This window comes from Lynx canadensis, chromosome B2 (assembly GCF_007474595.2).
Source record: "Lynx canadensis isolate LIC74 chromosome B2, mLynCan4.pri.v2, whole genome shotgun sequence".
Lineage (NCBI taxonomy): Eukaryota > Metazoa > Chordata > Mammalia > Carnivora > Felidae > Lynx > Lynx canadensis.
The window spans coordinates 29,346,547-29,365,370 of record NC_044307.1 but is presented as its reverse complement, the minus strand read 5'-3'; the positions used below and the strand labels follow the sequence as shown (position 1 = coordinate 29,365,370).

General features: G+C 44.0%; 1 long non-coding RNA gene across 1 annotated transcript; it reads left to right on the top strand.

Annotated features, from left to right (window-relative positions):
- Nucleotides 1-5,905: 5,905 nt before the first annotated feature.
- LOC115513296 lies at nt 5,906-18,497 on the top strand. The gene is made up of 4 exons (XR_003968658.1): nt 5,906-6,001; nt 6,107-6,257; nt 7,595-7,744; nt 18,024-18,497. It is a non-coding gene; the product is annotated as an uncharacterized LOC115513296 (long non-coding RNA).
- Nucleotides 18,498-18,824: the final 327 nt, after the last annotated feature.

Below are 18,824 nucleotides of genomic sequence, written 5' to 3'. Positions count from 1 at the left end.
AATACCACTGTCTATCCATTGAAGGAAAGTGGGGAAAAAAGGTGAGGGCCAAAAGTCTCTTTGACCTATCCAAGGTAAGGATGTACAGACAGGGCTCTCGGGTTTAGCATCATAAAGCTTTGGGGGATGATGGTGGGGTTTGTGGGGTTCAGAGCTGATGGCAGGAAAGAATCTTGATGACTTCTTGGTACAAAAAAGGTGATTTCATTATAAAGCAGTGGGACAGGACCTGTGGACAGGAAAAGCTGCCTGCATTTTGTGCTTGTGAAGCTTGTGAAGAGTGACTGGTTATATAATATGGGCTTGGGGAAGGTAAGGTCCAAAGGAAGTTTTCCAAAGAGACTCTCATATGCTAGACTCCCAGATCACTGGAAGCATAGCTATTGTCAAATTAAGTTGCTTTCCCCTCCAGCAAAGCATTAACATTAAGACAGTAGGGAGTTCCTGCAGAAACTTTTGCCTCCACCAGACTCAAATATTTGTCAATTTTCTGCAGGTTACAAGGAAATACAAATATAATTTTTTAAGTGTTTATTTTTGGAGACACAGAGAGAGACAGAGGGGAGAATGAGTTGGGGGGGGGGGAAAGAGAGAGAGAGAAAGAAAGAGAAAGAGGGAGACAGAATCTGTAGCAGGCCCCAGGCTCTGAGCTGTCAGCACAGAACCTGACATGGGGATGAAACTCAGGAATGGTGAGATCATGACCTGAAAAAAAGTCGGAATCTTAACTGAGTGAGCCCCCCCAGGCACCCCAGGAAATTCTATTTGATCCGCCATTTCCTTCTTGCCTTTGTTCCCCACATCACTGTGGACAGGATGGTGATGTTGGGGTGCCAAGACACTGAGTAGATAGATTTCTGGAGATTGGGCTGTTGAGAATGTTGCCTCTTTCTCATAATTTACTAAGATATTGAGTGGGGTAGGGGCAGAAAGAGGGAGACAGAGGATCCAAAGCAGGCTTCACGCTGTGAGTGCAAAGCCAGATGCAGGGCTTCAATTGATGACCCTGATATCATGACCTGTGCCAAAATCAAGAGTCAGCCGCTTAACCCACTGAGTAACCCAGGAGCCCTATCCCTTCCTGTTCTAATTCTATCTTGGTTCCCACCAAGCACATTGGGCCTGTCAATAACTCAGTGGAAAAGCAGGGATTGGCAGAGAGCTCCCACTCTGTTCCCAGGCTAACTGAAAACAGTTTCTGATCTACAAAGGGATCCATTGATCTGTCAGTGATGATTTGGTCATTCAAAGGCTGGAGTTGGCATGGTAATAGTTATGATGAGGGAGCAGGTTGAGGGGTAAAGCGCAAGCTACCACCCCCTGCCACCCGAGGGGGACGTGATATCCCTTGGACACTCCTGGCTACCCAAGAACAAAGGAAAGGGGCTTGTCTTTGCTGTGGTAATGTGGGAAGCTAAAGCAAATGAAAAATGAATTTCCCTTACTGCCTGTAGCCCATTGACAAGTCCTTGAAAACCGCAGTGACTTCTTTCTAGGAGCTCAGTTGCCTGGAAGATGGCATTTTGCTGGGGGCAAAAGAGAACTTCAGCTTAACATTACCCCAACCTTGAGGACCCTGAAATTCAACTTCCTTTCTTTCAACTGCCCCCAAGATATATGCTGGCAGTCATATTCCAAGCTTATGGCCACTGATATACACCCAAAGGGTCTCAAGACTGAACTTTTATTAAAAGGTAATAAATCATGTTTCCCTAGCAAAAGCTAGCCCCTCAAGGTGCTGAAAACCTTATTTCTAAAATTCCTTAGAGACTAACTCTATCCCTGACCTCCTGCCAACCTGAGGGTATATAATGATTATGTACCCATCAGGAACCTGGTGCAGCTCTTGCAAGCTTTAATAAAATCATCTTTTTGCACCAAAGATGTCTTCAAGAATTCTTTCTTGGTCGTCGGCTCTGGACCTCCTCACCATCACTCCAAAACTGTCATTTTGGAGTCCGAATGTGGGGCTTCAAAGCTTGCCACCTAGACAGTTTCGGTGCAATTTGGCGAGTATGCTTTCTCTTTCCTCCTTTACTCTCATTTCAGGGGTTTTTAGAAAAGTATAGTCATATTGGAACGCTCTCCGGTGGAATGTTCAGGCTGCAATCCTCTGGTCTGTGGCTACTCTACCAGGAGAAAGCCTGAATTTTGGTTGGAGGTTAGGACTTTGGCCAGAATGGTAGTAAGATGCAGAAACTTGATAACCTCTCTTTATGCTTTTCCTTATATAAAGTTGTCTTTCTCGGGCAGGCGACAGCCACCTAAATGACTAGCACAGCAGCCAATCTTAAGGCTGCTGTGTGAGCTTTCCACCTCATTGGTCTAATGTGATCCCCTCCACATCTCTGGTCTAGCTGCTTCTGGCCTCGAGACCTCCACTGAGAACTGGCAGAAACCAGGACCCAATTGAATGAATAGCCATCTGGGAAATGTTTCCTAAGGAAGTTGGCTATAAGACCAAGTGGGTTGGAATGTCTCTTAGATCATGATAGATTTCTGTCTTTACTGTTTTCTGTCAATGTCCTCTACTAACTACTACTTAAAATAGGGTAATATCCCCTTCTCAAACTTTTCTAGTGTTTTCCATGAATAAAAAATGAGTTTATTCTCTGCCTTCTTGGCAAGGCAGCCTCAGGTCCATACACCAGGCAACCTTCTGTAGTCTAGAATGCAACAGGGAAGCGATTTTGTTTGAGGGACACCTCAGGTCGCTTTGACACTTCAGGAACCTCTGACATAGCCTGTGCATGGGACACTGCTGGGGTGCCAGGATGGATTCTAGGGGTAATGGAGCTTCTCTTTCTCTCTCTCTCTCTCTCTCTCTCTCCATTCCTCACTAGGTGGAACATGGGAACTCCTCTTTGGTCCCCAAGGATTCTCCGTTGGGATGTCCTTTTAACACGTTGGTAACAATTTGGATTGGAAAATGTAGAAAGGACTTATCCTGTAACACTGCATGGCCTTAACAAACAGGGAAAATGGAGGTTACCCTAGATCCAGGTTTTCACGGCTACCCAGACCTAGGGGCCTCTTGCAAGAATGTGGTCAGTTACCAGTTACCTCCTTCCTGATATAGTGGGTGATAAATGTCTAAACAGGCCTCTTGATACAACTCAGTCACTGAAGGAAACAAAGTCCATCCCTGAAAAAGAGACGCTGACTCTCTCTCTTCCTCTGCCTATTTGATGTCTCTGCCTATTAGATGTCTGCCTATTAGATGCTTCTCCCTCATTCCTTTCCCGGGTTAAGGGCTATAATTTGAGTCAACTGTGCTTATTGTACCTCAGGACGGGGTCTTTAAGAAATATGCCCAAGCAGGGGCTGAACGTCCAGTCATTTCCTGGAAATTCCCTGTCTTCTCTGGCCTGACATGAACTGCCTAATTCTGCTGAGGTGGAACGAAAGACATGGTGTCTACTCCTCTGTCCCAGGTGACAAAGAATCGGGAAATCTTCCTTCTTTGCTTCTGCTGGAAGCTCCCCCTTTGGCCTTCCCCTGACCCTCCTGTTTCCGGACCACCTTGGGTGCGGCCTACATAACTGGTTACTATACCATCCTCAGTGCCTCAGGTACCAATGGCTCTTCCCACCTTAAATTTCAAGGAGCAAAAAGCAACATCTTGGACCAGCCACTTCAGATTCCTGGGACCCACTGGCATCCCAGGTGAAAAAGGATAATAGGGAACAAATGGATTGTCCTTTAAGTGGATGTAAGTGAAACAACTTTGTGTTTAAACTAATTTATGTTTGGTGGTTTAATTAAGATAAGCCTGTCTTTAGAGTTATCAGCATTAAATATGAAAGTTTTATTCTACAAAGGTTTACTAAGGGTCAAATAAGCTCATTTTATCTCGGTTGCAATTTGTTAGCAAAACGATATCTTGAAATAAGAGTTAATGTCAACTGTCTCAAAGCGTTCATGGGTAATTGTTAAGATAGCTCTCAAAGTCTTTGGTAACCTGAAACTTTAACGATTTTTTTTAAAAATTGGGTGACAAATGAGATGACAATCATGGGACGTCTAGGTCTTTTCCAAATGGAATGCAGTGCAAAGCTATGATTACTGAACATAGGTTTTGCTTTTAACTTGTTATTGCAAAGAAACTAAGTCTATTTGGGTCTGTTGTAGAACATGCTTTGTGCTTAACTGATTCATCACTGTGTCCTCTAAAGAAAGCGTAAACACTTCTCAACTGGTTGCTAAGTTTTCATCGGAAACTAAGGTTTCTAGCAGTTAAAATTCTGCTAATTGTACTTGAGACTGATGCAAATAAGGAAAGCAACGCTGTATGCAGGAAACTAGGAGGACTGTAAAAACGATATAAGCAATGGGAATATGTTTTTCATTGAGGGTAAAAGAAATTTTGTCCTAAATCAGATGGGTTGTTTGGACAGAAATGGCTTGGGACAAAACCTGAAGGTAAGGAAAAGTTGTAGAATGTTCGTAAGGAGAAATGTTTGGGAAGGAATTTTGTGTGTGGTAAGGATGGACTAAGGTTTTTTTGGATGGATTTTAAAACTACACTGGTATAAGATCAAATTCTGCCTTTCTCTGTTTTGGAAAGAGAAAGGTTTCTTGGATTGTTGACCTGTTTTTTTTTTTTTTCAACGTTTATTTGTTTTTGGGACAGAGAGAGACAGAGCATGAACGGGGGAGGGGCAGAGAGAGAGGGAGACACAGAATCGGAAACAGGCTCCAGGCTCTGAGCCATCAGCCCAGAGCCCGACGCGGGGCTCGAACTCACGGACCGCGAGATCGTGACCTGGCTGAAGTCGGACGCTTAACCGACTGCGCCACCCAGGCGCCCCTGTTGACCTGTTCTTGATAAGAAAATGGAAACAAAGTTTTCATTTCTTTTATGTTTTTTCTCTTTTGTCTGCCAGGAAAACCAGTTTTAGGTTTTGCCTTGATCAAGTCTTTACTCAAAGTTAAAATTTCTCAAGGGTACAGGAGTTGGTTGTGTTAAAAACTAACTCGTGCTACATATTTGCCTGAGTCTGTTATTGCCATCTTGGTTAGTGTAAAGTTTAAGATTTTCAAGGATCTGTAATCCTTTTTAGAATGTGCTCTATCACTTTCCAAGGTCTGAACAAAATTTTCCAAGAGTTTGATTGTAAACGAGGTCTTTTTGACCAATGAGGCCTTTTGATGTGGTTTGCTAAGTTACTTGGAGAAGCATTTTCTTTTTTTTTTTTTTTTAATTTTTTTTCTTTTTTAATGTTTATTTATTTTTGAGACAGAGAGAGGCAGAGCATGAACGGGGGAGGGTCAGAGAGAGAGGGAGACACAGAATCGGAAGCAGGCTCCAGGCTCTGGGCCATCATCAGCCCAGAGCCCGACGCGGGGCTCGAACTCACGGACCGTGAGCTGAGCTGAAGTCGGACGCTTAACCGACTGAGCCACCCAGGCGCCCCTGAAGAAGCATTTTCAAACAATGGTAAACCTTAGGTTCTATTGCTTGGTTACATGTTGTACTGTTCAAAGCTGTATGCAATTCCTCAAGTTTTATTTCTTCTGCTAAGAGGTCCTGCCTTGATATTCTTTGTATCAAAGTGTGTGCCACAGAAATCACTGCATTCCCTTGTCTATTGCATCACTATGAACTTTCATCAGGTCTTTAACACTGTCCATTTGTGAGGTTTTATCATAGTTCTTCTCTTACAAAACATATTTCACCTTCTTGGAGATTCACACACAAAAAAAGACTTTTAGTACCAATACAGGTGTTTGTAATCTTTCAGATTCATCATGAAATGGGTAAAATTTTGACAACTAAAAAGCTGCATTCAAACTTAAGAATTAGGAAAACGGGACTAAATGAATTGAGGAAAATGATAGTTTTGTGACTCTTGGAAATATTTCTATTCTAATGTTTGCTCTTCCAGATGAAGGAAATGTTCTCTTCACTAAGATATGCAGGGATGTCAAGTATTCACTTGTAAACTGAAGCTTTGCACTTTTCTCTTTACTTAAACCCTCTGAAATGCAAACACTCTCAGTGAGTATCCTTTCTTTCCTGGTCATTACACTTATTTGCATAAGTGCAGTAAGAGTCTTATCCTTATAACAGGACACCATTGGTAACACTGGTTATATTCCTAAGGCTTTGACTGGAATCTCCTATTTGAGAGACATGCACAGACTCAAAAATGACCATACAGCTTAAAGGAACTGAGGTTGACTTTATGAAACATCGACCCTTTGGAAATGTTGGCCGGATACCTTGTTTACAGAATTCCCATCAGCCTCACCAGGTGAGTAAAGAATGTCACTTCCTGGCAGGTGCAGGAACCTCAGGATATCTTGGGTACCTCATGAATAGGAATTGGCCCAATTCCACAAGTATTGTAGGCCTGTCTAACGGGAAGTACTTGGCTTCTGGCCTGGAGAGGCTACAAAAGTTCAATCTGGAGATTCCTATCAAGGGTTCCAGCAAAGCAAACTTTAAAAGATCAATGACTATTCTTGCTGGGGTTATGTAAATATTCAGGCCAATAATGGTAAGACTGGACTTACCTTCTTATGGTAAGAATTGCTCTTGATTTGCCTATCTCTGGATATGAAGGTATTTAGAGAGCAAAATAATACAGATGTATGGATGTGAAACCCAAGTTGTCTTTAGGTGTTTGCCTAAACTAGAAAACCTAGGTAAACTTGAGACATTCATGCACAATAGCAGAGGTTATCCTGTGGGGATAGCAAAAGGACCCCATGGGAAAATTATTTAAACAACTGGAAAATGGGATGGATACCCCCAAACTGTAGGCAAGGACTTTTCTCACTGTAGACTTATCAATAAAGATGATATTGCTCTATTATACCCTTGAGTTTGGGTTAATTCCTAAATCTGAGTAAGCGAACATTGTCCTCACTAAACCTGACCTGTCAGTTACTGGAAACCCACCCCATATAAACCCCAAAGACCTGGTTTATTCAATGGATGGAAACTATCATGCAACATATTTAACTCCAAAACGAGAGGGCCCCTACAAGGTCATATGTACTCCGACTGCTGAATGTTAGAGGGGCATTCTTCATGGGCTTCTGTATCCAAGTAAAATTGTACCCTTCCTTTACAGGAAGTCAATGAGCAAATTATTGTGCCTTCTTATTCCCCGGAACCTGTGCAAGACCCCAAACTTCTCTTAGCATGGTTGTACCTTTCTTTTTCACTTTCTTTTCCCATTTTATACTAAAACTTCCTCTTACGATGGGCCATTCAGAGGATCAACACAGACATTTGAGTTACAAACTGGAAAGACCAATCTGATTCCTGCTGCTTGCTCCCACTCCTGAGGAAGCTTCAAGCCTGACATCAAAAAACCTCACTGACAGCACTGGGAGACACTGTGGTTATAATTTGCTCTACAAAATGCTGTGTATCCATTCCAGACGACCACAAAAATATTTCTGGAATTCTGACATGAATACTTAAATTGGCTCATTAGACAATCGCTCTCCTTTAGTGATTGGCTAAACTCCTGGACTAGAGCATTTTTGTCAACTACCAACGGATTTTTCTTGGGGGTTTCTCTCTTGCTATTCTAATTATGTTTTGCTGTTTTCTCCAATGCCTCTGCCTGGTGCCAAGACTCCGTCAGGACAATCGTTTGAAACCCACAGATGAGCCTTACTACTCAAGAAAACCCACCTTGGATTCAGCTGCCTCCCACTTTTCTATGTGCAGGATATAGCCCATTCAAGGACTAGTACACCAGAGCCACTTTCCAAATACCTGAAGGTAAGTCACAAGCCAAAACTTGCTGTGAGGCGTTACTGGCATCAAACCACAGAGGGGAAAAAGCCAGTGCCAGAAACTTTCCTTGTCTTTCTGAAGGAACAGTGCAGGAGGTTTCCTTTGATCCTAGCCCATGCATTGTTCTTACTTTTGATGGCAACCATCTTGCCAGGAGATTGTGTTAGTCGCTTCATGGTTTGCTCTATCACTTTCTCTTCTAAGAAAGAAATTTGGCCTTCTCTTTATCCTTCTCCGTCCTGCTGCTCTTTTCCAGCAAAGTTCTCCCTATTGTCCTTTCAGGGACAATGTTTCAGAGTCATTGTTTTCTACTTTTCACTTGGATGTCAAACCATATCCTTGTCACTGCAGGATATATTAGGCCACATGGTCCCTCAAAATTTGCCTTTCAGTATTCTGTTGACAAATGTAAGCCCAGGGCATTTCAAAGTGCCCAGCAGGAATGCTCCTGTGTGGTAAGGATCACCGATTTGGGGAGGGTGCTATCTTCACTTCTGGGACAAGAGGACCATGGAGCTAGACAATTCCTTCTCAGCTTGATCCCATCGTCAGCTGAAATGAAAAATTTTGGCCCTATGTGTAGCCATTCCAATTTTCTGGCTGTATTGATACCTATGTCTAGGGTCCCAGGCAAGGGAAATAAGGCTGTCCCTCACATAGTGAGGGCCCAGCCATTCCTAATGAGCTCTGACTCTGGTATGTGCTAACCAAGAGCAGTTTCTGATAGCCCAAAGGAAAGATTGCCTTCCAGGAAGTACTTGGTGTTTGGATGGCTGAATAAGAAAGGATGGTTAGCCAACTTGTTTCCCTTCCTAGCCATTAAATATGCTTTCACTCCAAAGAGAAGTTGGTTCACCCAGGGGCATTGTTTTTGAAGAAATTCTTAGCGCAGAAAGAGACCATTCAAGAACTACTGCACCACAGCCAAGTTCCAACACTTAAGCCTTAGCATGGAGCACAATACTGTTACCTTGGAAGCACTGTTGCCTCTAGCCAATAATAGGATGGGAAGAGAAGAGTGAACTCCAGAAGCTTTCTCTCTCTTGCTGAAGTAAGAATACAGGCATCTTGCCTTTGGGCTCCCACTGTAGATAATGGAGGTTTCCCTGTGCTCTAGCCCATATGTTTCCTACCTATGTATTTTTTATTCCTGAGACCTTCAGCATGCCAGGGTATTGTACTAGTCATTTCATCCTCCGATTTATCCCATTCTCATCTCTCATTAGTAACATTGTCCCTCCTTCATTGTATCTATTTCCATCCTTCAAAAAAAATGTTTCTCTTATTTTGAGAGAGAGAGAGAAGAGGGAGGAAGCATGTGAGTAGGGAGGAGGCAGAGAGGGACGGAGGATCCAAAGCAGGCTCTGTGCTGAACAGCAGAGAACTCCGTGAGGGGCTCTAACTTGCCGACCATGAGATCATGACCTGAGCCAGAAACGGATGCTTAACCCACTGAGTCACGCAGGCATCTCATTCTTGTCCTCTTTTTAAAAGTAGATTCTCCCATGGGCCAATCAAGGCCCTGGGAGAAGTACCTTCTGATTTCAGTTGGTATTAAATTCTGATTCTGGAGTTCTTATGACCACAGAATAGGTTGGGCCATAGGATCCCTGGGAACTTGCCTTCCAGATCGATATTGACAACAGTAGTTGCAGATCAGTGGAAGGTACCCAGCACAGAACATTTGTTTTTGGTACAGCCAAAGATATTGGGAGGGAGCTGTCCTCACTCCAGGGGCAAGAGCAAATGGAGACATTTCATTCTCAGCTTTCGTCCATTCTCATCGAAAATGAAAGTTGTCCCATTGCTATTTGCTCACTAAAACTTGTTTGCAGGCTGGGTAGTGCAGTGAGGTTGTCAATCACACAGTGAGCTCCCAGGGATTGGTGGTGCGTTCTCACTGGGGTTCTGTGTTAACCAAGAGTAATGCATTTCCCACAACTCAAAGGAAAGATTGTCCTGCTGTCAGAGAGCATTTAGTGCTTGGCCTAGGAGGCTGAAGAGCACATAATCCATGCATACGAAGTATGTTCAGGACCTAGAGTGGCCTAGAAAGTGGCCATTCAAAACCTAATGGGCCACAGGAACCAAGGTCCCAAACGAGCAGCCGCCTGGAGCCTGAACCCCTTAATTCCTTACTGCCTCTATCCTTTGATGGGCAGGGCAGGAAAAAGAGCCAAGGCCAGAAGATTTCCCTCTCCTTCAGAAGGAAATATGCAGACCTAATGCAAACTGGGCTCTCAGGAAGTTTCCCTGTAGATGTTTCCTTTGTCTGGCCACAGGTGTTTCTTACTCCATAGACAGAACCTTGCCAGGAAATTCTGCTGACACTTCATTCTAATCTTTGTCCCACTCTCATCTATAATGAAGCAATTTGGCTTTCCTCAGTTCCAGTTCAAAACAGTGATTTTTCTTTTTATAAAGTGGTGTCTCCCTGGGTGCCATTCAGAGCCAGGGTGTCAGAGAACTAATCTTTCCTTTAAGTTGGGGGATTTGTCCAAATCCTCAAGTGTCTGTCATAGGTTGGGACACAAGACCTCTCACTACTTTTCAGAACTATGTTGACAATGGGAGGTACAGGGCACTTGAGGGTTCCCAGAAATGTCTCCATGTGGAAGCAATGCCAGCTTTGGGGATGGAGCCGGCCATACTTCTGGTTGAAGGGGACTCTGTTAGACATTTGACTCCCAGCTTTATCCTAATCTCATCTGTCATATAGAGTCTTTGCCTTCCAACAGTCCTATCAGTGTTCTTTTTTTGTAATTGGTCACAACCACGAAGAGTGGGTCTGTCAGCCACACAGCCAACTTCCAGGATTTTTGATGACCTACCACTCTGGGCCCATACTAAGAGAGAACAATCAGGTACTTTACCCCAGAGAAAAATGACTGTCCTGCCCATGAGCCTTTGTTGCTTGACTGGCTCTAGTAATCTCTGTGATTGCTAGCCAGCTTGCTTCCATCCCCTGGCTGAATAAAATATCTTTATACCCTAAGGCACATGATTCAGGCATACACACTAGACTGCAGGACTATTCCACCCAACAAAGCCCTCACAGGGGATAATGCACCGTGACTTGGTTACAAACCCTAAAGCACAAATCGGTGCATGGACCTGCTTTCACTGAATCACTGCTCTTTCTCTGCCCTTAGAGGTTGGTCATAAAAATGAGACCAAGTCAGAAACCTTCCTCTCTTTCTGAAAGAAAAGTGCAAGACTCATGCCAACTGGGCACTCAGGAGAAAGCAATGGACGGTCCCTTTGCCCAGGCCCACAGGTGTTTCTTACTACAGTCAACAGCCTCTCAGGAGACTGTGCTAGGCACTTCCTTAGCTTCATCACGCTCTTATTTGTAATGAAGCACTTTGGCCCCCTGTGTCTTTATTTCCAGCCTTTTGCTCTTTTTCCCCCCCAAGGAGGATATCGCTGGAGTCCATTCAGAATCTGTGTCCCAGAGCAATATCTTACACTTTAAACTGGGGGCTCTGGCTGAGTCCTGGGGATTCTGAATAGACTGCCAACAGGGCCTCTTGTAATTTCCATTGTATCTCTGGGAAAAATGAGAGGCCTAGGACATAGGATGGTGCCAAGTTGTGTATGTATGGATGCATGGAGGTGTTGTTCCCAGAGATTTAAAGAGGGACTGGCCATACATATACAGTTTGGAGAAACTAAGGAAGATAGATATGGCCAGCATCATAATCCAATGCCCATGTGTAATATAGAGCCTTGGCTTCCCTTGTAGCCATTCCCACCAGTTTATAATTTTCTGTCTTGGATCCCATTCAGGGATGAGTGGGCTTTCACTCCCACAAGCAGAGCTCAATGACTGGTGGTAAACTTCCACTCTGGTCCTGTGCTCTGTGAGAGCAAACAGTACATTTATATCAAATGAAGGATGGCTTCTTGTCCCTGAGTGATTGGGACTTGGCCAGCTTTAGCTTGTGCAGTGAAGTGTTGAGATGCCTTCATTCTGTGTCACACATGGCTCCCATATGCACACCAGGCCTCAGGACCTGGTCAGCATAAAGATGGCGCTTTCAAGAACTATTGTATCAAGTCCAGGTTCGAAACACTTGATCACCAGCTAGGAGCAGGAACCCCCTGCCTCTGAATCAATACTGCATTTATTCCCTAATGGGAAGGACAAGAAAGATGCCCAAAGCACTTTTCCTCCTCTCTCTGAAGGAAGAATACGCAGCTCCTGCAGTATTTCACTGTCAGGTGTAACCAATGGATGTTTCCTTTGCAACCAGTCCTCATGTGGTTCTTACACACCTTACAGACTGACAGGAGATAGGAGTAAGCACTTAATTCTAACTTTAACCCATTCTGTTCTTTAAGGAAGCACTTTAGTCCTCCAGGTCTCTATTTACATTTTATTGCTCTTTGTTCATACTAGGCACTACTTGGGAGCCATTTAAAGCAATAGGCTCAGAAGAATGTCCTCTGTTTAAAGTAAAGATTCCAGGATGCATGGGGCTGTGTCATGTACACAGCCCGGGTGCAAACATTGCTGTGGAGTGCCAAGTCAGTTCCTGAGCCAAAGAACAGCTCTCAGTATCTGATATCTCAGAGGAAAGCGGGCCTCTCTGTCCCTGGGGGCTTTTTGCATTGTCAGCTTGAATAATTGCAGGGATGGGCAGCTAGCTGGCCTTCCTCCCCTGGCTAAAAGAGGTGCCTTTATTTTGGAGAGTAGAAGGTTCATGCATTTGCTACATGCTCCATGTCCTGGTTAGGATTCAAAGGGACTTTGAAAGGGATACTGCACCAGGCTAGGTTCTAACCATTTGTCCATCAGGCACAGCTGAATCTCTGCAGCCCCTGTCTACTAGTTGAAAGGGCAAGAAATACACCCAAAGTCAGGGCTTTCTCTCTCTTTCTGAGGGAAGAATGCAGCCTCTTGCTGACAAGGCTCCCAAGTGTAGCCTGTAGAAGGCTCCCTTCACCAAAGCCCACAGGTGTTGCTTCTTCCTAAGTCAGCATGCTGGAACATGGTACTAGTCATTTCATTCTCCACGTCATTCCATTCTCATTCCTAATGAAGGACCTGGCCCTCCATGGATCCAGTTCCACCCTTTTGCTCTAATTCCAAACTAGGTCCTCTCTGGGGTCCATTGCATGTAGCCTCTCAGGGGGGAATATCCTCAGCATTCTGCTGGGGATCTTAGTCTAGTACTTGTGACTGTGTGATAGGTTTGACCACAGGGCCCCTGGGAGGTTGATGCCAAAACCATGGAGGTATTCACAGTCCTAGGCCTCTGGAATGGCACAGAAAAGAGTGTTTGCACTTTGAATGGGCCAGAGGGCTGAGAAAGGAGATGGCCTACTTTCTTACCTGAGGGGATAAGAAGTGGCATAACCCCCTTCCAGATTGATCCCATTGTCATTGGAGTTATTGACCTTTGGTCCTCTTTATGGCCATTCCCTTCCTTTGGCTCTAGGTCTAAATATGTCTCTGTTTAGACTTAAGAGCCATGAAGTTGTCAGTCAGCACATTCCCAAATTTTCACCCAAGCCTGTGTCTATGGCAGGTGAGCACCAAGCAAGGATGCCCAGCCACTGCTAATGGCAGAACTTGTATTTCCTCAGACTTGAATTTAACTTTCAGCTGGGGTAGAGGAGCCAGCAGGATCATAGGCATCAGTGCTGGGTGCAAAGCATGGCAACAAACAGGTTTCTGGGTCAGGGACCAAGGCCTGAACAGCGCTGTGGTGTAGGCAGTGCCATAGCTGCCTCCACGGCCCAGCAAAGCCACCCTGAGGTCATGGATTGACACCCATGGCATTGACCCGTGCAGCTCGGTCCTTCTGCATAGTCAGCAGTAGCAAAGGCGACAGTCCTGGCTGGCAGGATGTTTTACAAGAGCCCCCAAGGACAGTGGCAGAAAGCAGGGACTGGCAGAAAGTGTGGAACCCATGAAGGAAGCACCTGGTCTTTGCTTTCTTACCAGCCCAATTCTCCCATCCCACATTTTTTGGATATAATGTGCTGCCATATGTGTAACCTCACGTGAAAGGCATATTGCTGGTGTGATGTTTGAAAAAATCCAAGAATAACCTTTACTGAGGAGGAACTGAGTACAAGGGCTGGTCAGTGTGCGATATGCTTGGAAGAAATGCAGAGGGAGGTACCAGAGCAGGGTTGCCTTGCTTGTTAACAGATCATGAAAATTGCACTGGTTTAAAGGAAATAGATGTTGCCCTGAGCATTATTCACATATTGTAATGACTTCCCATTTTACAGCTGTTCTTGTCTTTTCAAAGTACTTGAAAGCCTGAGAAGATCTGAAGATTTGTCCCTGTGACAGAACAAAAACAAACACAAAAATTCTGGCTTACTTAGCCCAAAAACTAAGTACTGATTCATGCAGAGATGAACAATCGTACAGGGAAAACTCTCCTACTGAAGAGCCAGGGGCTCTTTGGCCAAACATATGTCACAGTCACAGGGAATAGACCAGAATCCCCAGTTCAGGGCCCAGGGTATACTCTAAAACACGCCCATGGAATGGAGCCATGGGAAGGTTCAGAGTGGAGAGTGAAGGGGTGACAGTGGCTAGAGGGAGGGTCAGAGTTCGGCATCAGCAATAAGAGATCATGTGGAGAGAGACACGACTAACACCATCTTCCCCAGCTCGCTGAATGATGACTCAGGAACGAGAAACACCTGTGGGCTTTGGCAATTGGTGCTATCTGTAAGTTCCCACTGAAAGCCCTGACTGCAAAAAAGCGAGCCCATAGTCTTCATTCAACATCAGAGGGAATGATTTGTCTCTGGGTGTGTGTCATGCCCTTGAATTGGTCCATAGTGGCCACACTGATACAGCTGTCACAAGGATGTGCTTCTGGCTGATGGAAAGGTACTTGGAAGTGGGACTTGCTGCCGGTGCCCCAAGACTGCAGTCAGGTGCCAGCATGCCCCAGAAAAATTTCACGAGACAGTGTAGCAGCAGTGTTTTGGGTATTATGGAAAATCACAACACACATCTGGCACCAGGCTTCACCCTTAACGACCTTGCCCCAGCACGGGCAAATATGTCCACCTCCCAGGGTCTGCTGGGACCAGGCGGATTCAGCAGTCTCTACCAAATGTCCTTCCAGCAGTGGAACCGCTTTTCCCCATATGGCCCGAGAACCTCCCGTTTAAACCCCACTCTGCTCCTGGGGATTTATCCTTCCCATCAGAGCACCGCCAAGTATCAAGCTGCAGAGTTGCAGCCTTTGTGCCCCCCTTTTTTACAGTCTTAATGAATTTAAACCATCTCCTTTCTCCTTTCTCCCTTTTTAGTTTAGTCCCTGTGACTCTTTCCAATTTTCCACTTTCTTTCCAAATGCTTTTGGAGAGGGGTGCCTTTCCCGTATTCTCCCCCCTCCCCAGTCTCTCTCCTCCCGGAAAAGTGGTTCCCTACCTTTCACGGCTACTCGCTCACCAAGTTCAGCTCTCTGCGCCATGTACCTGCTGAATTCTGTGGTTCAGGTTTTGCAGATTTTTGTGTTAATCCTCCAATCAATTTTCTAGGTGTGTAGGATGGTTTAGTGTTGGTCTGGTTCGGTAATAAAGAGATTTTAAACAAAATACCCAACTAGATGCACGTGAAAAGCCAAATGAAAGATGTATTAAGCACCTTGTAGTTAGGCAGTGAAATAGAAGTCCATTCCATAGCATGTATACAAACACGTTTAGAAACACCTGTAATTATATGTATTTAAAAGGATTTTGAAAAACTCATTTAGAACACAGCTGTTTCAGGCAGTTCAGGATATGGGCATTATAGAGACGGATGTGAGCACACTTCTTACTGGATGTTTTTAAGAAGCTAATTTACAAATGCTTTAAGGAAATCATTTTTGTTGGAGTTAAGAACCTGGAAAACCCCTCATGTGAATATAGAGGGTTTAAACAAAAGTTCCTACTAGATATACACTTGAAGCTACATAAATAACGCATTATCACACAGTACTTTTAGGCACCTAAAGCTAGGTCATTTTCTAGTGCTTCTACACAAGGGGTTAAGAATAATTCTGACTGCCTATTCCCAAGAAGTTTTTAAAACCCTCTTAGAGAAAAAGGTACTTTTCAGCAGTAAAGCATTAGTGTTTACACAGGGAGGTTGTGGGTAAATTGTTACTCTACATGTCTATGAGGTACAAGAGTGTCACTTGAAGCACTCCCAAAATGATGCTTTATGCACTTCAGCACGGGTCCTTTCCCTGTGGTTAATATAGAATACTTTTTAAAGAATTTATTTAAATTCCAGCTAGTTAACATACAGTGTAATATTAGTTTCAGGTGTAGAAAAACAGTAACTTCACCCTTCCTTACAACTGCCTAGTGAACTTCACAAAGAGCACTCTCTATTCGCCATCCACTGTGAAACCCATTCTACACCAATCTCCCCTCAGATTCCATCATGTCTTATACAGTTAAGAGTATGCTTCTTGGTTTTCCACTCTCTTTTTTCCTCTATGATCATCTTTATATTTTGCTTCTTACATTTCACATACGAGTGAAAGCACGTAGCCCAGTGCCATGTGGGCTGGGTGGTAAAGGGCATATCTGCAATCTTAAGTATGCATTGGGGACCAGCCTACTTCTAGGTGTGGTGGTTGGTAATTACACCAGACAACTCACCCCTTCCTCATAGAGCTGCCCTTCAAGAAATAGCATGATGGTGGAATCCTACAGGGGCCAATTTCTTCCTCACCTTCATCCCTGGAGGCAGGGAGAACAGAGAGCACACTGATGAACCCATGGGTCAGGGGAATGGAGGTAGCTGAGATCGCAGAGAATGAAATCTCACAAAAAAGAAAAGCTGCGGAACTAGGGCATAACTCAAATATTCCTTAGATTGAGGTGATTATGTAGACAGTTCATGAAGTGGGTATGAAGGGGGGTGATGAAGATGAACAACTTGGCCCAGGGGAAGAAGACACACACACAGGAACAAGGGAAGGAGCATTCAGAAACAGGAGACTCATGCAGGAGAAGGGTCTGAGGATTCTACGAAGATGGATTTTGGTTTGTCAGGTTGATTTGCTTGCTTGGTGGTTCAGTGTGATCTATGGAGACTCCAGGAGTCAGAATGAGAGCACATGGACAGAGGGAGAATAGATTCACCTTTAGGGAAGATGTGATGGGAAGTGTAAGATGAGGCAATCTGATACCCATATGGCCTCCTGAGGATGTTTCATGTTAATGAAATCAGAGAAATGATTGTTGTCACTGGCAAGATGAATCCAAAGTTCCTACTTGTATTACCCTTTAAGAACATGAAACAGCTCATCTCCAATGCAGGAAGTAGCCTTCTTTAGATCTATCTTGGTAGAATATAAGGGCTATGTTTCTAAGACTTTAAAAAATCTTTTAATGTTTTCTTGAAATCCTCAGTCACATAGAAGGTGAAGGAATTTTGCAACCCATGTTCATGCTCTATTTGTATAAGTGTCATGTGTGTAAATTTAAAAAAAATTACAGTCTGACACTTTTGGACATTATTTACTGAAATATCCCAGAGAATTTTTCAACTGAAACTAGTCACACTGCTCTGCCAGCATCTGAAGTCTTTAAGCTCAAAATTCCTGTTCTTAGGTCCTGCAGTTATTTCTACGAAGTAAACTCTTCTTTGCTGACCCTGTGTTTCTCTTGAAATCCACCTCCCAAAACACATTGTTTTGGCAACAGATGATTGCTTTGGATCATGAATCTATCCATCATAAGGGGAGGAGAAAATAAGGGGAGATAAATTTGGGCAGCTAAGGCCTAGGCATGAAGACATAACATGACATTCATGGGGAGAGAAAGGACATTCCAGAAGGACTCGGACATGGAGAGACCAAGGTCAAAGAAAATCAGGAGAGTTCTGTCGTAACTTTTAATGGTTGGCTTTGTGTCCCTGAGGGGCTGAATTATGGTGGAACCATAGGCAGGAGAGCAGACTGTGATCTCACTCAGGTCATGGTAACACTTTCTGTGGGATAGAGCCCCAACTCAGCCTCTGAGATGACAGCGTGGAGTCTGCTTAGGATTCTCTCTCACCTTCCCTCTCTGCCTCTCCTAATTTTTCTTTCTAACTCAAAATAAATAAATAGATATTAAACAAATGAATGAATGAATGAGTAAATAGTGTTCCCTCAGAATCTTGTATGTGCAAATTTTAACCCACATTGTGATTATTTGGAGATAAGGCATTGAAGGTTGTAATTATAGGTAAATGAGGTCAAAAGGGTGGTGTCCAAATAAGAAGGGCTGGTTTCTTTAAAAGAACTGATAGAGACAACAGAGGACAGAGAAAATGCCATGTGATGACCCAGGAAGAGCACCACAATTGGCGCACAATTGGTGAGAGACTTCAGGAGAAATCAAACCAGGGAACACCTTGAACATGGACGGCAGAACTGTGAGAAAATAAACACTTTTTTTGATGTAGCCTCCCACCGTGTGGTATTATGTTATGGTAACCCTAGCAAAGAAGCACAATCCTCAGGGACTCTGTCTCCCAAGTCTGTCCTCCCCTACAAAACAAATATTGAATATTATTTTTGCTATACCTGTGATGTTTTTTTCTCAAACTGAAAAGTCTTTTTGAATATAATTCAGAAGCAAAAAGCGTACTGATGTAGGTCTTCCATAAAAGCAAAGAGGCATAATGAGAACTTCTGAAAGGTGGGAATATCTATACATTGATTCTGACACATGTGCTACATTATTGTAGGCTCATTGCCAGAGGGGCTCTGGTCCATGGGACATGAACATATGTCCATAAGTGCTTAGTTCAAGGACATTTTATTTTTTCTAATCTTCATTTATTTTGAAGAGAGAGACAGAGCACGAGTTGGGGAGGGGCAGAGAGAGAAAGAGGGAGACACAGAATCAGAAGCAGTCCAGGCTCTCAGCTGTCAGCACAGAGTCTGACACGGGGCTTGAACTCACAAACCCTGAGATCATGACCTGAGCCAAAGTGGGACTCCTAACCAAATGAGCCACCCAAGAGACCCTCAAGAACATTATAATTAAATCTGAATCACCCAGGTATGCATCTGATCAGATGTCACAGATTAAGAGA